This window comes from Bos indicus, chromosome 12 (assembly GCF_029378745.1).
Source record: "Bos indicus isolate NIAB-ARS_2022 breed Sahiwal x Tharparkar chromosome 12, NIAB-ARS_B.indTharparkar_mat_pri_1.0, whole genome shotgun sequence".
Taxonomy (NCBI): Eukaryota; Metazoa; Chordata; class Mammalia; order Artiodactyla; family Bovidae; genus Bos; species Bos indicus.
In genome coordinates this window covers 37,536,578-37,557,438 of record NC_091771.1, presented here as the reverse complement: position 1 = coordinate 37,557,438, position 20,861 = coordinate 37,536,578, and the positions used below count along the sequence as shown (strand labels likewise).

Genomic DNA, 20,861 nt, shown 5'->3' with positions numbered 1-20,861 from the left:
CTTTCACCTTCATCAAGAGGCTTTTTAGCTCCTCTTCACTTTCTGCCATAAGGGTGGTGTCATCTGCATATCTGAGGTTATTGATATTTCTCCTGGCAATTTTGATTTCAGCTTGTGCTTCTTCCAGCCCAGCATTTCTCATGATGTACTCTGTATATAAGTTAAATAAGCAGGGTGACAATATACAGCTATGATGTACTCCTTTGCTGATTTGGAACCAGTCTGTTGTTTCATGCCATTTCTAACTGTTGCTTCTGGACTTGCATACAGATTTCTCAGGAGGCAGGTCAGGTGGTCTGGTATTTCCACATCTTTAAGAATTTTCCAGAGTTTGTTGTGATCCACACAGTCAAAGGCTTTGGCATAAAAGTCAATAAAGCAGAAGTAGATTCTTTTCTGAAACTCTCTCTTTTTTGCAATGATCTAATGGATGTTGGGAATTTGGTCTATGGTTCCTCTGCCTTTTCTACCCATCTTGAACATCTGGAAGTTTATGGTTCATGTACTTTTGAAGACTACCTTGGAGAATTTTGAGCATTACTTTACCAGTGTGTGAGGTGAGTGAAATTGTGCAGTAGTTTGAGCATTCTTTGGCATTGCCTTTCTTTGGAATTGGAATGAAAACTGACCTTTTCCAGTCTTGTGACCATTGCTGAATTTTCCAGATTTGCTGACATATTGAATGCAGCACTTTCGCAGCATCATTTTTTAGGATTTGAAACAGCTCAACTGGAATTTCATCACCTCTGCTAGCTTTGTTCATAGTGATGCTTCCTAAGGCTGTACAGTCATCACTCCTAAGGCTATCTCTTCTCTCTTGTGAACATACATTTGGTATGGTTTCTCTGGCTCAAGCAACTTTCACTCGGGCACCTGGATTAAGACCTACTATAGAGAAACTTCAGCCTTCTCCTGAGGATTTCCCTGTGCCAATGGAATTGAATTATCTCATCCTTTCAGGCTTTCATATAAGCTCTGGGCAATTAGGCCATAATTGGGTATCCAGATTCCACAAAACCTGTTTAATCCTAAGAAGGTCCACAATTGCTTTTGAATCATAGGGACAGGCAACTAGATAATTACCTTGTACTCAGTCAGATGACAGTCTCCTGGATAATTTGAACTCCCAGGTAAGTGACCTCAGTCTGGGCTCTCTGTGGTTTGGCACAAGAAACGTTATATCCCTGCTCTGCCAAAAAGTTTAGTATCTGAATCATTTGTCATTGGGCTTCCCCTCTGTCTGTGAAGCAGATTAGCAGATCATCTACATATTACAATATTTTCTCATTTGGACCCAGGTTCAGGTCCAAGAGATCCCAGCTCAGAGCCTGTCTTCACAAGTGAGGGCTGTCTAAATCCCTGAGGTAATGTCGTCCAAGGTAATTATTGGTGGTTATCTTCTGGAGCCTTCAGTAAAAATCAAAAATGTGCTGGGTGGCCAGTGGTATGCACCCCCCCCCCCAAAAAAAAAAAAGTGTCCTTAAGGTCCAGAACTCCAAGACTTGGATGCGATTTCACCCAGGATGACATGGAGTTGGGAACCATCAGATGGAGGGGGATTACGGCCTCACTTATGATCCAGAGGTCTTGAACCATTCACCAGGTCCCATCCTTTTCCTTTACAGAGAGTATTGGGGTGTTACATGGCACATTAGTGGTGACCTATAGCCTGCAGGCAAAGAATCTGTCTATCATAGGTTGTCTTTCCTTAGCCTCTCTTTTGAGGGAATATTGTTTCCAGTTAGGGAAGTGAGTGGGATCCCAGGGAGTTATGACAAATGGTTCAGCTCAGTGTGCTCATCCTAGAGTCCCCTAGTCTCATACCTGGGGGTTAGCTCTGTCCTCCCATGGTCTCTGATCCCTTTTTGTTGGAGGTGCTGTTGTGGCTCCTCCTCTCTATTTGGGGGTTGTAGATCTTGGGGTCGGAGGGTGGGTTAAAAAGTTCCCCATCATAAGAGTGGTTCCCAGTTTGGCAATTATGTCTCTTCCCAATAGAGGAGATACTCAGGAACCACTGGAAACTGATGGGAAAATATCTGACCATCCTAGCAACAGAGAAGTACCTAGGTGAATTGTTTTGTAACTGTTTTTCCTGTGGCACCCCAAATGGTAAATGTTTGGGGGAGAAAGTCTCCAGACCAGGAGGTCAAGACAGAGTAGGCAGCCACAGTGTCCATTAAAAACTTTTGGACCTATCTGCCACATCCAGTTGCACTCTTGGCTCCAGCCCCATGATGGCATAGTGGTTTTCTGGTGTGGGATGCTTCAGTCCTGCTGGACCATCATAGGGGAGGGCTTGGCATTTGACCTCAGGACTTTAGAGCCCCAAGGGCATAGTGCCACCCAATGCCCCTATTGGTGGCATTTGTGAAAGGCCATTTTAGGTGTGCCACAATTCAGACATTCCTTAGTGAAATGCTCTGCCAGTCTACAGATTAGACATTTGTCTCATGTCTTGTCTTTCAAGGACTCATGAATGGCTACTGGGTGCTCCTGGGCATGCCTTGTCTCCTTCCTTCTTTCTCTTTCTTGGGCCTTGACCTCCTTCTCCTGTTCTCTATTATAAATGGTATGGATTGCCATCTGGACTATTTCATCCAGGGAGACCATCAGATCTTGTAATTTCTGCAGCTTTATTTTTATATCTGAAGCACATTGGCGCAGAAATTTGTCCCAATATCACTTGTCCCTCATAAGAGTCTAAGTCAAGCTTGGTGAAATATTATAGAGACTCTTAATATTTCTAAAGAGGAGATGGGGTTTTGTTTGGCTCCTAAGTTACTGCTGAGACTTGAGCATAGCTGATCACTTTCTGTTGAGCTCCTTGTAATCCTGCCTTTCTTTATGCAGATTAGAACATGGTCTCTCTCCCAAATCTGGTCTCATTATAATTCCAATTGGGATCCAACGAGCATACTTCTATTTCCCCCAGCTGATATGTAGCATATTTTGGGGGGCTCTCGTATGATCCTGGTATTCTTGGGTTCAGATAAGGTTTGATTAAATATGACCATGACATTTTTTTCATTTTATGTCAAAAGCCAAGGTGAAATGTATCTATATATCTATTTACCCTGGTCATCCTTGTAACTTTCCAAATCCTATTTTAGTTGCCTTAGCTCTAGGAGGGAGAAGGGTTTATGGATCCAAGTTGGCCCAAATTCCTCTCCAGTTTTAACTAAAGGACATGCTGGAACCAGCGAAGGGGAACCTCAGGGACACGGGGGTAATTCTGGATATATCAATGGAGTACACTAGGTGGTTTTTGATCTGTGAGAGGCAAACCTTCTAGGGGGTCTTCTTTTTCTTGGTAGCCTGCACTTAACATCTAGAAGGTTCACACTGGAGGCATACATTAATTCTGCACTTGAGGCAGAATACCTTCAGGTCTTTTAATTAAAGAACATTTGAAAATAGGGAATCTCCTCCCATTTCCCCTGTCTCTTACAGAATAGAGCTAACTGTAGGACGGTATTGTAATTTAAACTTCCATTTTGGGGTGAGTGTTCCCCATCCTGCAGAGGATTTTGTGGCCATGCAGAGTTACAAAAGAATCTTAAAAACCTTTGCCTCATAGTCTGAGGGTTGAAAAGATCCCAGTTACTAAGCATACATCTTAAGGTCATCTGTTAATAAGTGGATTGGTTGTTTCCCATCTGAAAAGATAGCCAAGATAGCAGAAAAAATACTAGATGTCTTCTCAGCCCCAGAATGGATTCCAGGGTGAGCCTTCCCTGACACAAATTAAGGTTTGCATCCTAAGAGTTGGGCATCTCCAGATGCAGATGGTGCAAATCCCAAGGAAACTAGAAAGACTCCTGGGATCCCTGACTAAAGCTGGACATCCCTGGAGTCTCTACCATGGTCAGTATCAGGTAAATCTGAATGAGAGGCCTTCCCAAACGTATACAATGACTGAGAGTTGGTCTTCCCCAGGTCAGTGAAGGTGCCCATTTTGGTTGCAAACTGAAAGCTGGTGTCCTGGGTCAGAATGATGCCAGACTCAAGACAGCCCAAGCTTCTTAAGGCCTCTTTGTCAGAGTACAGTGCTCTCCATCCATTAGTGGTGATGAGTCTTTAATTGGGTAAGAATCAGGGCCATCCAGCCATAGTGGGAATAAATGCCATGGTGTAGAGCCACCCAAGACAGCATCTATAAACTGGGAGGTCCATCTTTACTATATCATGGGGATCCCAAAACCCGACATAGTAGCAGGCCAGGTATTTTCAATTGTGGGATTATACCATTTATGCTGTTGTTCAATCACCAAGTCATGCACAACTCTTCATGGCCCCATGGACTGCAACAGACCAGGATTTCCTCTCCCTCACCATCTTCCAGAGTTTGCTCAAGTTCTTATTCATCAAATCCCACTTATGAGTCCACTATAATTGATAACAGAAATAGTGATAGAAAAACAAATTTGTTGACTCATTTAAAGGCCTGAGAACTGCCTCTACCTGGTTAAAGAGTCCTTGTCTGCAAAGGGTGCATGTCCAAGTCCACGACAGCCTTGTCAGTAGGATTCTCAGAGACCAGGGGAAAGGGATTTACTCAAAAGGAATATGGGAAGTGCTCTGGAGGCTCAAAGTAGCAGGGAGACATTTTGGTCTAGGGGAAATTTCCCCAGGTGTAAGAGATATACCTGTAAAACTTGGACCTAAATGGTACATAGGCAGAATTCCCAAAGTGATGAGGGCTGCTCGGATGAGCAGAATTGCCCCCTCAGAGAGGCTTTCAATAGGTGAATTTCTAGGATTGTTTGTGTGCCTGTGGATCATTTGGATTTGCAGCATGGCATACATTGTGCTCTCAAGTGTCTTAAGAGATATGGGAGGTGGAGGACCGAGGTTTTTGACCTGTTAGGCACAATAGAGACCCTGCAGCCTGGGAGAATTTTCTGAGATGAAGTTCCTCGGGGCCACCTGTCCAGCTGACCTCCAAAGAAACCACAACAGCAACATGCATTTCCATAGGCCTCCTGGAATATACAGGTCTTTAGGAAAATACTGTCCAACTTCCCCAAATCACCTGCAACATAGCATAGGGGGAAGAAGAAGCAGGAGGAGCAGGGGACCAAGACATGCTGAGCAGAAAGTCAAACCAGATAGGGAAAAGAAACTAAGAACTCCAACTTGTAGTCCTATGCAGAAGATGGAGGCCAAGAGGAAGTGGTCTCAGTGTTTTGCTTAAACCAATGTGTGCCTCAGCTGCATGGAAGTTGCCTTGCTGGGGGTAGACATTAAGTGTTTGGTACATTCCATGCCCCCCTTTTCCTGTCACAGGAATCTTTCAACAGTAGGCAACTTAAGTGCTGTTAAATGCATGATCCATTCCTGTACAATTTCAATTGCCCTAATCTTCAGTTTAAAGAAGAAACAGAAAAAAGAAAAGGAGAACCCTCATCTACTTGGACAGTAGCTACAGGGGACTTGAGAACACATCAGAGAGTAACCCTGGCTAGAGTTCTTCAGTCATTCCCACTGCCACTCGTGTATTTGCAGAAGCTTCAAGAAGACAAGCGATGAAAACCTGTGGTGGAGGCATTAGATGCAGAAACCTTCCCAATGTATTACACAGGGTAGATAGATGGGCGGTGGGGTGGGGGGCAGGGGCTGTGGAGAAGAAGGAGGAAAGGAGGTTAAGGTCCTTCAAGCCATAGGGGTGAAGACCCTTACCTTCGCTGATGCAAGCTAGGTGATCTGAGTCGCTGCACCAAGATGCCAAGTTGGCTCTTCTTCTTTGGTTCTGTCTCATCTTAGCAAAGAATTGAAATGACAGGCCAGTTGTTACAGCTCAAGCAGGCAAGATTCATTGGGCAAGGAGCAAACAGTACATCATCAAGGTGTGAGAGCAGATGAGCCTAAGTAGGTGTATCCTGTCCCATTTTGGCTTTCCTCTTCTATATCCCTTGTTTCCTCCTTTGAGCAGGTTCCTGGGACCTGATTGGTTATGCCCTATGAAAATAGCGGATTGCACTATCCCAGGGGTCTGATTGGTTTATGCCCTATGCAAATAAAGGATTGTATCAGCATTTGCTTCATTGGTTACAGCCAGAACCAATCAGGGAAGGGAGTGTGTTTTCCCTCTAAAGTTTCTCAGTCTGGTCTGTGGCTTCTCCTCTTTTTGTTGTCACCAGTTCTTCTGACTGTTGTCTTGGACCCTGTTTCCCCACTCTAACTGCTTAACAAAAGGGTCATAAACATGATCAATTCAGATTTAACCTAATTATTTAAGGATTTTTCCAATATCTACAAATCAGTCAATGTGATATACCATATCAACACGTTGAAAAATAAAAACAGTAAGATCTCAATATGGGCAGAAAAAGCTGTTGACAAAATTCAGCACTCATATATGATAAAAACTCTCCAGAATGTGGGCATAGAAATAACATCTTAACATGATAAAGGTAATAGATGACCTAAATCATACAAAAATGAAAGCATCTCTTCTAAGATCAGGAACAAGACAAGGATGCCCAATCTCTCCCCTTTCATTCAACATAGTTTTCGAAGTCCTAGCTATGGCAATCAGAGAAGAAAAAGAAATAAAATTATTAGTAATCCAAGTTGGAAAAGAAGTAAAACTGTCACTGCTTACAGATGACATGATACTATACATAGAAATTTCAAAAGATGCCATCAGAAAAACACTAGGGCTCATCAATCAATTTGGTAAAGTTTCAGGATACAAAATTCATACACAGAAATCTATTGCATTCCTATACACTAACAACATAAGATCAGAAAGAGAAATTGTGTAAACAACCCCATTTGCCATCACATCAAAAGAATAAGGTATTTGGGAATAAATCTACCCAAGGAGACAAAAGACTTGTAGTCCCACTACTGGGCATTCAGAGAAAAACATGATTCAAATAGACACATGCACCGCATTGCTTATTGCAGCACAGTTTATGATAGCCATAATGTGGAAGCAACATAGTATCCATCAACAGGGGAATGAATGAGGACGTGGTACATATACATATCAGATTAGATCAGATCAGATCAGTCACTCAGTCATGTCCGACTCTTGCAACCCCATGAATCGCAGCATGCCAGACATCCCTGTCCATCACCAACTCCTGGAGTTCACTGAGACTCACGTCCATCGAGTCAGTGATGCCATCCAGCCATCTCATCCTCTGTCATCCCCTTCTCCTCCTGCCCCCAATTCCTCCCAGCATCAGAGTCTTTTCCAATGAGTCAACTCTTCGCATGAGGTGGCCAAAGTACTGGAGTTTCAGCTTTAGCATCATTCCTTCCAAAGAAATCCCAGGGCTGCTCTCCTTCAGAATGGACTGGTTGGATCTCCTTGAAGTCCAAGGGACTCTCAAGAGTCTTCTCCAACACCACAGTTCAAAAGCATCAATTCTTCAGCACTCAGCCTTCTTCACAGTCCAACTATCACATCCATACATGACACAGGGAAAACCATAGCCTTGACTAGACGAACCTTTGTTGGCAAAGTAATGTTTCTGCTTTTGAATATGCTATCTAGGTTGGTCATAACTTTCCTTCCAAGGAGTAAGTGTCTTTTAATTTCATGGCTGCAGTCACCATCTGCAGTGATTTTGGAGCCCAGAAAAATAAAGCCTGACACTGTTTCCCCATCTATTTCCCATGAAGTGATGGGACCAGATGCCATGATCTTCGTTTTCTGAATGTTGAGCTTTAAGCCAACATTTTCACTCTCCTCTTGCACTTTCAGCAAGAGGCTTTTTAGTTCCTCTTCACTTTCTGCCATAAGGGTGGTGTCAGCTGCATATCTGAGGTTATTGATATTTCTCCCAGCAATCTTGATTTCAGCTTGTGTTTCTTCCAGTCCAGCGTTTCTCATGATGTACTCTGCATATAAGTTAAATAAACAGGGTGACAATATGCAGCCTTGATATACTCCTTTTCCTATTTGGAACCAGTCTGTTGTTCCATGTCCAGTTCGAACTGTTGCTTCCTGACCTGCATACAGATTTCTCAAGAGGCAGATCAGGTGGTCTGGTACTCCCATCTCTTGAAGAATTTTCCACAGTTTATTGTGATCCACACAGTCAAAGGCTTTGGCGTAGTCAATAAAGCAGAAATAGATGCTTTTCTGGAACTCTCTTGCTTTTTCCATGATCCAGCGGATGTTGGCAAATTGATCTCTGGTTCCTCTGCCTTTTCTAAAACCAGCTTGAACATCAGGTAGTTCACAGTTCATGTATTGCTGAAGCCTGGCTTGGAGAATTTTGAGCATTACTTTACTAGCATGTGAGATGAGTGCAATTGTGTGGTAGTTTGAGCATTCTTTGGCATTGCCTTTCTTTGGGATTGGAATGAAAACTGACCTTTTCCAGTCCTGTGGCCACTGCTGACTTTTCCAAATTTGCTGGCATATTGAGTGCAGCACTTTCACAGCATCATCTTTCAGGATTTGAAATAGCTCAGCTGGAATTCATCACCTCCACTAGCCTTGTTTGTAGTGATGCTTTCTAAGGCCCACTTGGCTTCACATTCCAGGATGTCTGGCTCTAGGTCAGTGATCACACCATCATGATTATCTGGGTCGTGAAGCTCTTTTTTGTACAGTTCTTCTGTGCATTCTTGCCACCTCTTCTTAATATCTTCTGCTTCTGTTAGGTCCATACCATTTCTGAAATTTATCGAGCCCATCTTTGCATAAAATGTTCCTTTGGTATCTCTGATTTTCTTGAAGAGATCTCTAGTCTTTCCCATTCTGTTGTTTTCCTCTATTTCTTTAAATTGATCGCTGAGGACAGCTTTCTTATCTCTTCTTGCTATTCTTTGGAACTTTGCATTCATACACTTATATCTTTCTTTTTCTCCTTTGCTTTTTGCTTCTCTTCTTTTCACAGCTATTTGTAAGGCCTCCCCAGACAGCCATTTTGCTTTTTTGCATTTCTTTTCCATGGGGATGGTCTTGATCCCTGTCTCCTGTATAATGTCACGAACCTCATTCCATAGTTCATCAGGCACTCTATCTATCAGATTTAGGCCCTAAATCTATTTCTCACTTCCACTGTATAATCATAAGGGATTTGATTTAGGTCATACCTAAATGGTCTAGTTGTTTTCCGTACTTTCTTGAATTTACGTCTGAATTTGGCAATAAGGAGTTCATGGTCTGAGCCACAGTCAGCTCCTGGTCTTGTTTTTGCTGACTGTATAGAGCTTCTCCATCTTTGGCTGCAAAGAATATAATCAATCTGATTTCGGTGTTGACCATCTGGTGATGTCCATGTTCAGAGTCTTTTCTTGTGTTGATGGAAGAGGGTGTTTGTTATGACCAGTGCATTTTCTAGTACATATATATAATTGAATATTAGTCAGTCTTTAAAAAGAATGTGTGTGTGTGTGTGTGTGTGAAGTCACTTCAGCCATGTGGAACTTTTTGTGACCCTATGGACCGTAGTCTTCCAAACTCTTCTATCCATGGGATTCTCTAGGCAAGAGTACTGAAGTGGGTTGTTATGCCTTCCTCCAGGGGATCTCCCCAAACCAGGGATGGAACTCTCATCTCTTATGTCTCTTGCATTGTTGGTGGGTTCTTTACCACTAGCACCACAAAAATGAAATGATAATTGCAGCAGCATGGTTAGAACTGAAGATTATCATACTAAGTGAAGTAAATCCAATAGAGAAAGACAAATATCACATAGTATCACTTATACGCAGGATTTAAAAACAAATGATACAAATAAACTTATTTACAAAATACAAAGAGACTCACAGATTTACGAAAGAAACTTATGGTTAGCAGAGAGAAAGACCGGGGGAGGGATAGGTGGAGTATTTGAGACTGACATGTACACACCACTATGCTGCTGCTGCTGTCTCTGGTAAATCGCTTCAGTCGTGTCCGTCTCTGTGCGACCCCATAGACAGCAGCCCACCAGGCTCTCCCATCCCTGGGATTCTCCAGGCATAGAACACTGGAGTGGGTTGCCATTTCCTTCTCCAATGCATGAAAGTGAAAAGTGAAAGTGAAGTCGCTCAGTCGTGTCCAAGTCTTAGAGACCCCATGCACTGCAGCCTCCCAGGCTCCTCCGTCCATGGGATTTTCTAGGCAAGAGTACTGGAGTGGGTTGCTGTTGCCTTCTCCACACACCACCATATTTAAAATAAATATCCAACAAGGACCTACTGTGTAGCACAAGGAATGCTGCTCCTTATTCTGTAATAACCTGAGAAAAGAATTTGAAAAAAATGATAAGTACGTGTGTATTTATAATTGAATCATTTTGCTTTACATCTGAAACTAACACAGCATTGTTAATTAACTATGCTCCAGTAGAAAATAAATTTTTAATGAATAAATAGACGTATTAGAGTTGTATAGGTTGTGTAATTTAACATTGCATTTTGTAAACATGATGGTGCATTGACTAGTCAAACTTTCTATGTTTATTGCTCACTTTCAGAAATTCTAGAAAATTGTATAGACTTAAGCTCTTCCAACAGTGTTTAATGTCTAAACTATGAATAAGACAATGAATTTATTCAGAACTAACCGATTAGGGTAGGATTTTGGTTAAAATTCCATTCTATAAATATACATACATGTCAAATATTTTACTCATCTCCTATTTGTTAGGAAATTTTCTCTTTTTAAAAATTACACATGATTATCTATAATGCATAATGTCTAAGTTTTTCTTCTTACACAACACATGAAGATGTTGACATTAGAGCTGACCTAAGAATAAGGCAGGGACAATTACTCAGAGATGAGTGTGTGAGTTTATAATTTATTAATTCAATTATCATGTGAATTGCATCATTATATCTCTTTACAAACTATCAGTTCTTTTTAAATATTTTTTATTATATTTGTGATTTTCTGAAATTTTAAGGTTATTCTACTAGAGAAAAAAAAAGAATCTTATATTTTCTGTGCCACATCAAGCCCACCAAAAGAACAGATAAGTCACATTTGTACTCTTTATATTCCTTAGCTTTTTTTTCTACACATAAAAAAACAGCCTTCAATAATATATGTCAATTTACTATCATAATGTATAAAATAATATAATTCATAAATAGCATAGAGCAGTATGTAACCTTTCTCAGGATATAGATAAAATTGCAACAGTGCAATTAGAAAGCATATAGGGTAAAAATAAAATGTTAGACTATGGCAATTGGTTTACCTACTCGTAGTTGAATGATATCAATACATCTGCGTACCTATTGTATTTCTGAGTTGAACTTCAGTACACTGAATAGGAAGTTCTGATATGAGATATGGTTAAGGTTGGCTTTACCAACGTAATTTTGTATTTCTTTTAAGTAGTAATTTATTTTTCGGCTGCTATACTAGATTACAAATAAAAACTGTGCATCCTTATTTTAATATGTATAGAATTAAATGAATATTTTACTAAAATATAGAATCTGATTCAGTGGATCTGGGGCCCAAGATTCTGCATATCCAACAAGTTCATAGGTGATACTGCTGCTCCTACTGATGCTCCTGCTGCTCTGGAAGCCCAGTTTGTTCCCCAAGGAATTAAAGCATTTTACCAGTGTATTTTGAAGTTATAAAACTACTTTATATTAGAATTGACTAATTAAGAGTGTGAAATATGAATAAACATGAAAATATAAACCTAATAGCTTAAAAATTCCTATATCATTACAAAATTTTGTGAATTAATAAATTTCTGTAGTAAATATACAATGGTAATGTGTTTTCCTTCAAAGGAAAACAAAACAACAACAACAAAAAATATCTCCTAAGCTTTACTAAGCTGAAAAATTATCAGAGAATAGTTATGATTAGGTACACTACTTTCATGTGACTTCATCACTGTGATAGATGTTGATAAGCCATTTTTAAATGAATAGTCACAGAGGATTAATTTCTTAGAAATAAGAGGACTTTAGATACTGAATATTTGATCAAGAGGAAGTTGAATGGTAGAGAAGTTTAACGATTTAACCTAATTATACAGCAAAGCCAGAGTTTCAATGTAAATTTCTTGACTAGTCAGATAATGTTCTTTTCTTTCTTTCTTTTTCTTTTTTTTGGCAGGACACAAGTAAAAGCATGAGAAGCCCAGTCTGGTACTGTCAACTAATTCCCAAATAGTAATTCTTCCTCTGACCTAGAAATAAACTGAGACAACACATGAACCCATTAAGAAAGCTTCTCTGTATAAAAATACATAGGGAAAGTCAGCTGAGAATACATGAACAGTAGTGGAAGCACAGTTAAAGTAACATATTCACAAGAGTTGGCTGTGTGTGAATGTCCAGAATACAACTTTTTCCAAGGAAGAAAAGCAAAAACTCAAATTCATGATCAGTGATTACATTTGAGAGGGAGGTATTTCTCTTGAAGAAAAGGATTTATCTTTTATGAAAATAACCATCTGCTTTGCTAGAATTTTTGCTAAATAAACAATATTCTGAATATTTATTTAATTTTTGAGGTACACAAATGCTGAAAAGGAAAATCTTAATGGGTAATTAGTAGTGTTGATCAAGAGCTGACTAATATAATTACTGAACACTCCAGAATAGTCTCTTGATCTAGAAAGCTCTGGGTCAGTTATTAGAATATTTTAATCTGTTTTGTGGCAGAAAGTGAGGAGGAACTGAAGAGCCTCTTGATGAAGGTGAAAGAAGAGAATAAAAAAGCTGGCTTAAAACTCAACATTCAAAAGACTAGGATCATGGCATCAGGTTCCATCACTTCATGGCAAATAGATGGGGAAACAATAGAAACAGTGACAGACTTTATTTTCTTGGGCTCCAAAATCACTGCAGATGGTGACTTCAGCCATGAAATTAAAAGTCTCTTGCTCCTTGGATGAAAAGCTATGACAAACCTAGACAACTTATTAAAAAACAGACATTACTTTGCAACAAAGGTCTGTACATTCAAAGCTATGGCTTTTCCGGTAGTCAAGTATGGACATGAAAGTTGGACCATAAAGAATGCAGAGCACCAAGTTGATGCTTTTGAACTGTGGTGCTGGAGAAGACTATTGAAAGTCCCTCGGACTGCAAGATCAAATCAGTCAATCCTAAAGGAAATCAATGCTGAGTATGCATTTGCAGGACTGTTGCTGAAGCTCCAATTCTTTGGCCACCTGATGTGAAGAGCCAACTCACTGGAAAAGACCCTGATGCTGGGAAAGATTGAAGGCAGGAGGAGAAGGGGATGACAGAGGATGAGATGGTTGGATGGCATCACTAACTCTATGGACATGAGTTTGAGCAAGCTCCAGGAGTTGGTGATGGACAGGGAAGCCTGATGAGCTGCAGTCCATGGGGTCGCAAAGAGTCAGAAATGACTGAGCAACTGAGCTGAACTGAATAATCCTAAAACGGCTTTTAACTGTTCATGTGAAAGAAGACTCACACATCTATCACCTTAAATCAAAATTTAGAAATGATTAAACTTATTGAGGAAGGCATGTCAAAAGGTAGGCTGAAAGCTAGGTCTCTTGTGCCAAACAGTCAAGTTGCAATTGCAAAGGGAAAGTTCTTGAAAGAAATTAAGAGTGCTACTTCAAAGAACATGCAAGTGAAAAGAAAATAAAACAGTCTCATTGCTGATTTGGAGAAATTAAGAGTGGTCCAGACAGAAGATCAAACCTGCTGCAACATTCCTTTAAGCCAAAACCTAATCTAGACCAAGGCCTTAATTCTCTTCAATTCTAGGAAGCCTGAGAGAATTGAAGAGGCTGTAGAAGAAAAGCTTCAAGCTAGCAGAAATTGGTTCATGAAGCTTAAGGAAAGAACTCATCTCCATAACATAAAAGCACAAGGTGAAGCAGCAAGTACTGACCTAGAAGGTGCAGCAAGTTATCCAGAACATCTAGCTAAGGTAATTAATAAAGGTGGCTTCACTATACAACATTTCAAGGCATGCAAAACAACATTTTATTGGCAGAATATGTCATCTGGTATGTTTATGGCTACAGAAGAGAAGTCAATGCCTGGCTTCAAAGTTTCAAAGGACAGACTGTCTCTCTTCTTAGGGGCTAATGCAGTTGATGACTTGAAGTTGAAGCCAGAGGTCATTTATCATTTTTAAAATCCTAGGGCACCTAAGAACTTTGCCAAAAATATACTCTGATGTGTTTTATAGGTGAAACAACAAAGCCTGGATGATAACACTTTTGTTTACAACATGATACACTTAATATTTTAAGCCTATTGCTGAGATTTACTGCTCAGAAGAAAAGACTTTGTTCAAAATATTGTTATATTAGTCATTAACAATGCATCTGGTTACCTAATGGGCATATACAATGAGATGAATGTTGTTTTCATACCTGTTAACACAACATCCATTCTGCAACCCAGGGATCAAGGAGTAATTCAACTTTTAAGTCTTATTATTAAAAAACACATTTCATAAGGCTGTTGCAACCACAAATACTGATTCTTCTGATGGACCAGGGCAAATTAAAGTGAAAATCTTCTGGAAAGAATTTGTCATTCTAGATGCCATCATGGACTTTTGCAATTTGTGAAAAGAAATAAAAAAATTTGTGAAAAGAGATCAAAATACCAACATTAACAAAAGTTTGAAAAAGTTTATTCTAACTCTCATGGACAATATGAAGGGATTCAAGGCCTCATTGGGGGAAGTTGATTATAGTTGTGGTAGAAATGGGCTTCCCAGGTGGTGCTAGTGGTAAAGAACCTGCCTGCCAATGCAGAAGATGCAAGAGACGTGGGTTTGATCCCTGGGTTGGGAAGAGACCCTGGAGGACAGCATGACAACATATTTCAGTATTCTTGCTTGGAGAATACCATGGACAGAGGAGCCTGGCAAGCTATAGTCCATAAGATCACAAAGAGTCAGCTATGACTGAAGGGACTTTGCATACAGGTATGTGGTGGAAATACCAAGAGAATAAGAGGTAGCAGTGGAGCCTGATAATATAGTTGAATTGCTACAATCTCATGATAAAACTTTCAAAGATGAGGAGTTTATTCTCATGGATAAGCAAAGAAAGTAGTTTCTTGAAATGGAATCTACTCCTGACAAAGATGTTGTGAAGATTGTTGGGATGAAAATAATTTTGAATAGTATGTAAACTTTGTTAATAAAGCATAAGCAGTTAAGAAATTGACACAATTTTGAGAGAAATTCTACTGTGGGTAAACTGTATTAAACAACATTGTACGCTACAGAGAAATCCTTCTTCAAAGGTAGTGTCAATAGACAAACTTCACTATTGTCTTATTTTAAGAAATTGCCACAGCCAAACTTCAGGAACCACCATTCTGATGAGTCAGCAGCTTTCAACATCAAGGTAAGACCCTTCAGCAAAAAAAGAAGATTGTGACTTGCTGAATGCTTGGATGATGGCTAGTATTTTTTAGCAATAAAGTATTTCAAATTAAGGTATGTAAATTTTTTAGACATAATGCAATTGGAAGACTTAATAGACTACAGTATAGTGGATACATAACTTTTATATACACCAAGAAACCAAAATGTTCTTGTGATGCACTTTATTGTGATGTTTCTTTTATTGTGATGTTCTAGAACCAAACTTGGAGCGTCTCTAAAATATGCCTGTGGGCTTCCAAGGTGGCACAGTGGTAAAGAACCTACCTCCAATTCAGGAGACATAAGAGAGTCAGGTTGAACGCCTGGGTCACTTCTCTAGAGAATCCCATGGACAGAGTCATGGGGTCACAAAGAGTCGGACATGACTGAAGCAACTTCATGCACACATGCATAGCTGTATGCACATATATTATTCAACCATCTACATGCAAGTAACATGCCACTGAATTAAAAATCTAGTACAGTTTCATATTACACTGTTAAAATGTAGGCTTTCAATATTTCTATTTACCACCTTAATAAAACATTTGATGACAGTTATTCCTAGACGTGTTCCTTCAAACAATATGATTCATATCAATAGAATTATTGTGTTATTCATTTATTACTTTGCTCTATGTTTATCATATTCACATTTAAAAACACTTTTCAAGGATTTTATATTTTACTATGGGATTAATCCCAAATGGAAGAAATAATTGGAAACCAGAACAGGACAACAGGAAATATTACAAGGCAGAGTACTCTTGTTTCTATTGCATGACTCTGATTCCTAGCAATAATCAAACTTGTACTTGGCCAAATAATCAAACTTCTACTTGGCCACATAGTAGAAACATAAATAAATTGGTATATTAGTAGAATGGGGCTTATAGGCATATCATATTACTGAGTGAGATCCATCTCTACTTTTTGAAACAAATTTAGTCAAAGAAAAGCAATTCATTACAAATTTAAATGAACATTATTTTAAAATTATTTTGTTTTTTATTAGTGCAGTTTTTGTTTCCTTGTTTAATATTGCTAACATAGCTAAATACTTCCTTGAAAATCACCCAAATAAAATTAATTATATGGTGGTTTATTCTCTAAGTAAATATAGTCCTAAATCAAATTTTTCAGTAAGGGCATCCAAAAAAATAGGCTTAACAGAAAAAATAATCTTATAAAAACATCAAAAAATAAAAGCAATGCTTTTAAAGTGTGAGTTACTTTCATGATACTTTTGAGTGTGAATAAAGGGCTTGAATGATGTTTTAATATATATATATATGTTTTATTTATATATTTATATATGTGCTGTGTTTAGTTACTCAGTCATGTCTGACTCTTTGCAACCCCATGAGCTGTAGCCCACCAGACTCCTCTGTCCATAGGGATTCTCCAGGCAAGAACACAGGAGTTGGTTGCCATTCCCTCCTCTGGGGATCTTCCCAACCTAAGGATCGAACCCAGGTCTCCAGCATTGCAGGTATATTCTTAACCGTCTGAGCCACAGACAGTTAAGAATGCATAATATATATATATGTATATATATATATATATATATATATATATATGTGTGTGTGTGTATGTGTGTATTTATATATATATATATATATATATAAAATATATGGCTAAGATGGTTAAGAATGTATAAAATATATATATACACATACATACTATATATATATATATATATATATATAAACAGCCTTGTTTTAGAAATTTTCCACAGCACAGAGACCTGATAGTGATGTTGAAATAACATAATGCTGTAGATGTTTGCCTCACTCTAGCTTAGATAACAGAATATTTCTCCAAAATATAAAAGTGGAGTTTATAGACCATGATTAATTTTTGCTGATTATTTACAGAGACCATATAAACTTAAGAATTTATATATGGCTATTAATGGTTACATATCCATGTCTAAAAGAAAAATTCAATTTTCTGTAATTGATAAAGAGATAATACTACTTCCATGCCCTGGCTATTGTAATCAGTGCTACAATGAACATCAGGGTGCATGCAGCCTTTTGAATTCTAGTTTTCTCCAGTTTTATGCCTAGGAGTGGAATTTCTGTCTCATTTGGTAGCTCTATTTTTAATTTTTTAAGGAACCATCATACTGTTCTGCATAAGGAATGAAAGCAAAGCAGAAATAGAGTCACAGATATAAAGAACAAATTTATGGTAACCACAGGGAGAAATAGGGAAGTGGAGTGAATTGAGAGATTGTGATTGACATATTTACACTGTAATGTATAAAGTAGAAAACTAATGAGGACCTACTGGGTAGCATAAGGAACTCTACCCAATGCTTTCTGGTGACTTAAATAGAAAGGAAATCTGATAAAGAGTGGATATATGTATACATAAAACTGATTAACCTTGCAGCCCAGCAGAAACTAACAGCATTGTAAAGCAATGATACTCCAATAAAAATTAATTGAAAACAATAATTTAAAAAGAAAGTGAATATAGTATTAATATCAAACCCGTCTGATTGACTCCACTATTTGTCACATAAACCACTCTGTTTGGTGCTTATTAGCAATCATAATCCTTAAATTTTATCTATTTTAGGTTACTTTAATTTATTGGAAAACAATTATGTTATTTTATTGAGTGTATGGTTTAAATGCCTAAATGAAACATATGTGTAGTATGCAGTATTTCAATAATATACAAATGGCTTTCTATAAACTAGCAACTTGACAGATTAGAAATGATTAATTAAAATGAAAATATGATTCAAGCATTTAAAGAAGACTTTTCTGCTATGTTTGTATCATAATATATGAGTATCTACAATATTATTTTCTGTGTTTTAATTGTTTATAATTAAATTTTTTGAAGATTTCTCAATACATGAAATGAAGATGCTCTTTGCAATTTGACCACTTTTAATAAGGAAGGTAGTCTCGCAGGCCTTTAATTTCTGTCTATATTTTGCAGTATTTTTATTATTTTTTTCACTTGTTTCATTTGTGACCATTTGTGATTTCACTTAAGAGTTTTGTTAAGAATTCACTTAAGAGTTTCACATTTTGTGGAGGAGAGTCCAAGTGCACAATTTGTTTTCTGTTAAATTACCTTTATGGTATCTTAACAGAAACACTAATAAACTACTATATAAAAACATGTAATTTAGCATGTATACACTCCTGTGTCCCATCTGGTCTAAAAGACTGTGCTTCTTCATTATTTAAATTGGGGTAGAGTTCCAAAGAATAGCAAGAAGAGACAAGAAAGCCTTCTTCAGCAATCAATGCAAAGAAATAGAGGAAAACAACAGAATGGGAAAGACTAGGGATCTCTTCAAGAAAATCAGAGATACCAAAGGAACATTTCATGCAAAGATGGGCTCGATAAAGGACAGAAATGGTATGGACCTAACAGAAGCAGAAGATATTAAGAGGAGATGGCAAGAATACACAGAAGAACTGTACAAAAAAGAGCTTCATGACCCAGATAATCACGATGGTGTGATCACTGACCTAGAGCCAGACATCCTGGAATGTGAAGCCAAGTGGGCCTTAGAAAGCATCACTACGAACAAGGCTAGTGGAGGTGATGGAATTCCAGTTGAGCTATTCCAAATCCTAAAAGATGATGCTGTGAAAGTGCTGCGCTCAATATGCCAGCAAATTTGAAAAACTCAGCAGTGGCCACAGGACTGGAAAAAGTCAGTTTTCATTCCAATCCCAAAGAAAGGCAATGCCAAAGAATGCTCAAACTACCACACAATTGCACTCATCTCACACGCTAGTAAAGTAATGCTCAAAATTCTCCAAGCCAAGCTTCAGCAATACATGAACTGTGAACTTCCTGATGTTCAAGCTGGTTTTAGAAAAGGCAGAGGAACCAGAGATCAAATTGCCAACATCCGCTGGATCATGGAAAAAGCAAGAGTTCCAGAAAAGCATCTATTTCTGCTTTATTGACTATGCCAAAGCCTTTGACTGTGTGGATCACAATAAACTGTGGAAAATTCTTCAAGAGATGGGAGTACCAGACCACCTGATCTGCCTCCTGAGAAATTTGTATGCAGGTCAGGAAACAACAGTTCGAACTGGACATGGAACAACAGACTGGTTCCAAATAGGAAAAGGAGTTCGTCAAGGCTGTATATCGTCACCCTGCTTATTTAACTTATATGCAGAGTACATCATGAGAAACGCTGGGCTGGAAGAAACACAATCTGGAATCAAGATTGCCGGGAGAAATATCAATAACCTCAGATATGCAGATGACACCACTCTTATGGCAGAAAGTGAAGAGGAACTAAAAAGCCTCTTGATGAAAGTGAAAGTGGAGAGTGAAAAAGTTGGCTTAAAACTCAACATTCAGAAAACGAAGATCATGGCATCTGGTCCCATCACTTCATGGGAAATAGATGGGGAAACAGTGGAAACAGTGTCAGACTTTATTTTTCTGGGCTCCAAAATCACTGCAGATGGTAACTGCAGCCATGAAATTAAAAGACGCTTACTCCTTGGAAGGAAAGTTATGACCAACCTAGATAGCATATTCAAAAGCAGAGACATTACTTTGCCAACAAGGGTCCGTCTAGTCAAGGCTATGGTTTTTCCTGTGGTCATGTGAGAGTGGGACTGTGAAGAAGGCTGAGTGCCGAAGAATTGATGCTTTTGAACTGTGGTGTTGGCGAAGACTGTTGAGAGTCCCTTGAACTGCAAGGAGATCCAACTAGTCCATTCTGAAGGAGATCAGCCCTGGGATTTCTTTGGAAGGAATGATGCTAAAGCTGAAGCTCCAGTACTTTGGCCACCTCATGTGAAGAGTTGACTCATTGGAAAATACTCTGATGCTGGGAGGGATTAGGGGCAAGAGGAGAAGGGGACAACAGAGGATGAGATGGCTGGATGGCATCACTGACTCGATGGACGTGAGTCTAAGTGAACTCTGGGAGTTGGTGATGGACAGGGAGGCCTGGTTTGCTGCGATGCATGGGGTCACAAAGAGTCGTACACGACTGAGCGACTGATCTGATCTGATAATATAGTCTCACTTTTTGCTGAAAAGAGCTCTTTTTCCTTGCAAATAAACAAAGACATTAAGACATGTAATTAAAAAAAAAAAAAAAGTGTTATCCAATAACCTGTGCTATTTTTAAGTAGAATGATGTCTTGACAGTTTATCCATTTTAATTGAATTGCAGTGCATTAGCGTTGCACTGCTTTTCCTTTGTTTTTCCATTTGTTAATTTGCTTTTTAAATGGAAAATCATAATCTACTACTTCACGTAACTTAACTTAAAAAAACATCACCAAGCTTGTGTTCCTCGAGAAAACTAGGACTTGGAGGAATTCAAAGGCAGTAAAATTGGGAGAGGAGTTATGTATGAGGTCCCATTGCTTGGAGGCTAAAAGAACAAGCTCTAGATCCAGGTTACTAGGGTGTGAATTCTGATCTATTCTCACTAGGGTTTTTAGGCCAAACTAATTAACCACTCTTTTGCTTAGTTTTCTTATCTATAAAATGTGAATAAAAATGAACTTAAGTTATATGGCTTATATAACAGAAGAATGCC

The 20,861-nt window shown here is 38.7% G+C and overlaps 1 pseudogene; it reads left to right on the top strand.

Moving 5' to 3' along the window:
* LOC139186157 (tigger transposable element-derived protein 1-like) overlaps positions 1-15,065 on the top strand; it is a 163,344-nt pseudogene extending 148,279 nt beyond the window's left edge.
* The last annotated feature ends 5,796 nt before the right edge of the window (positions 15,066-20,861 follow it).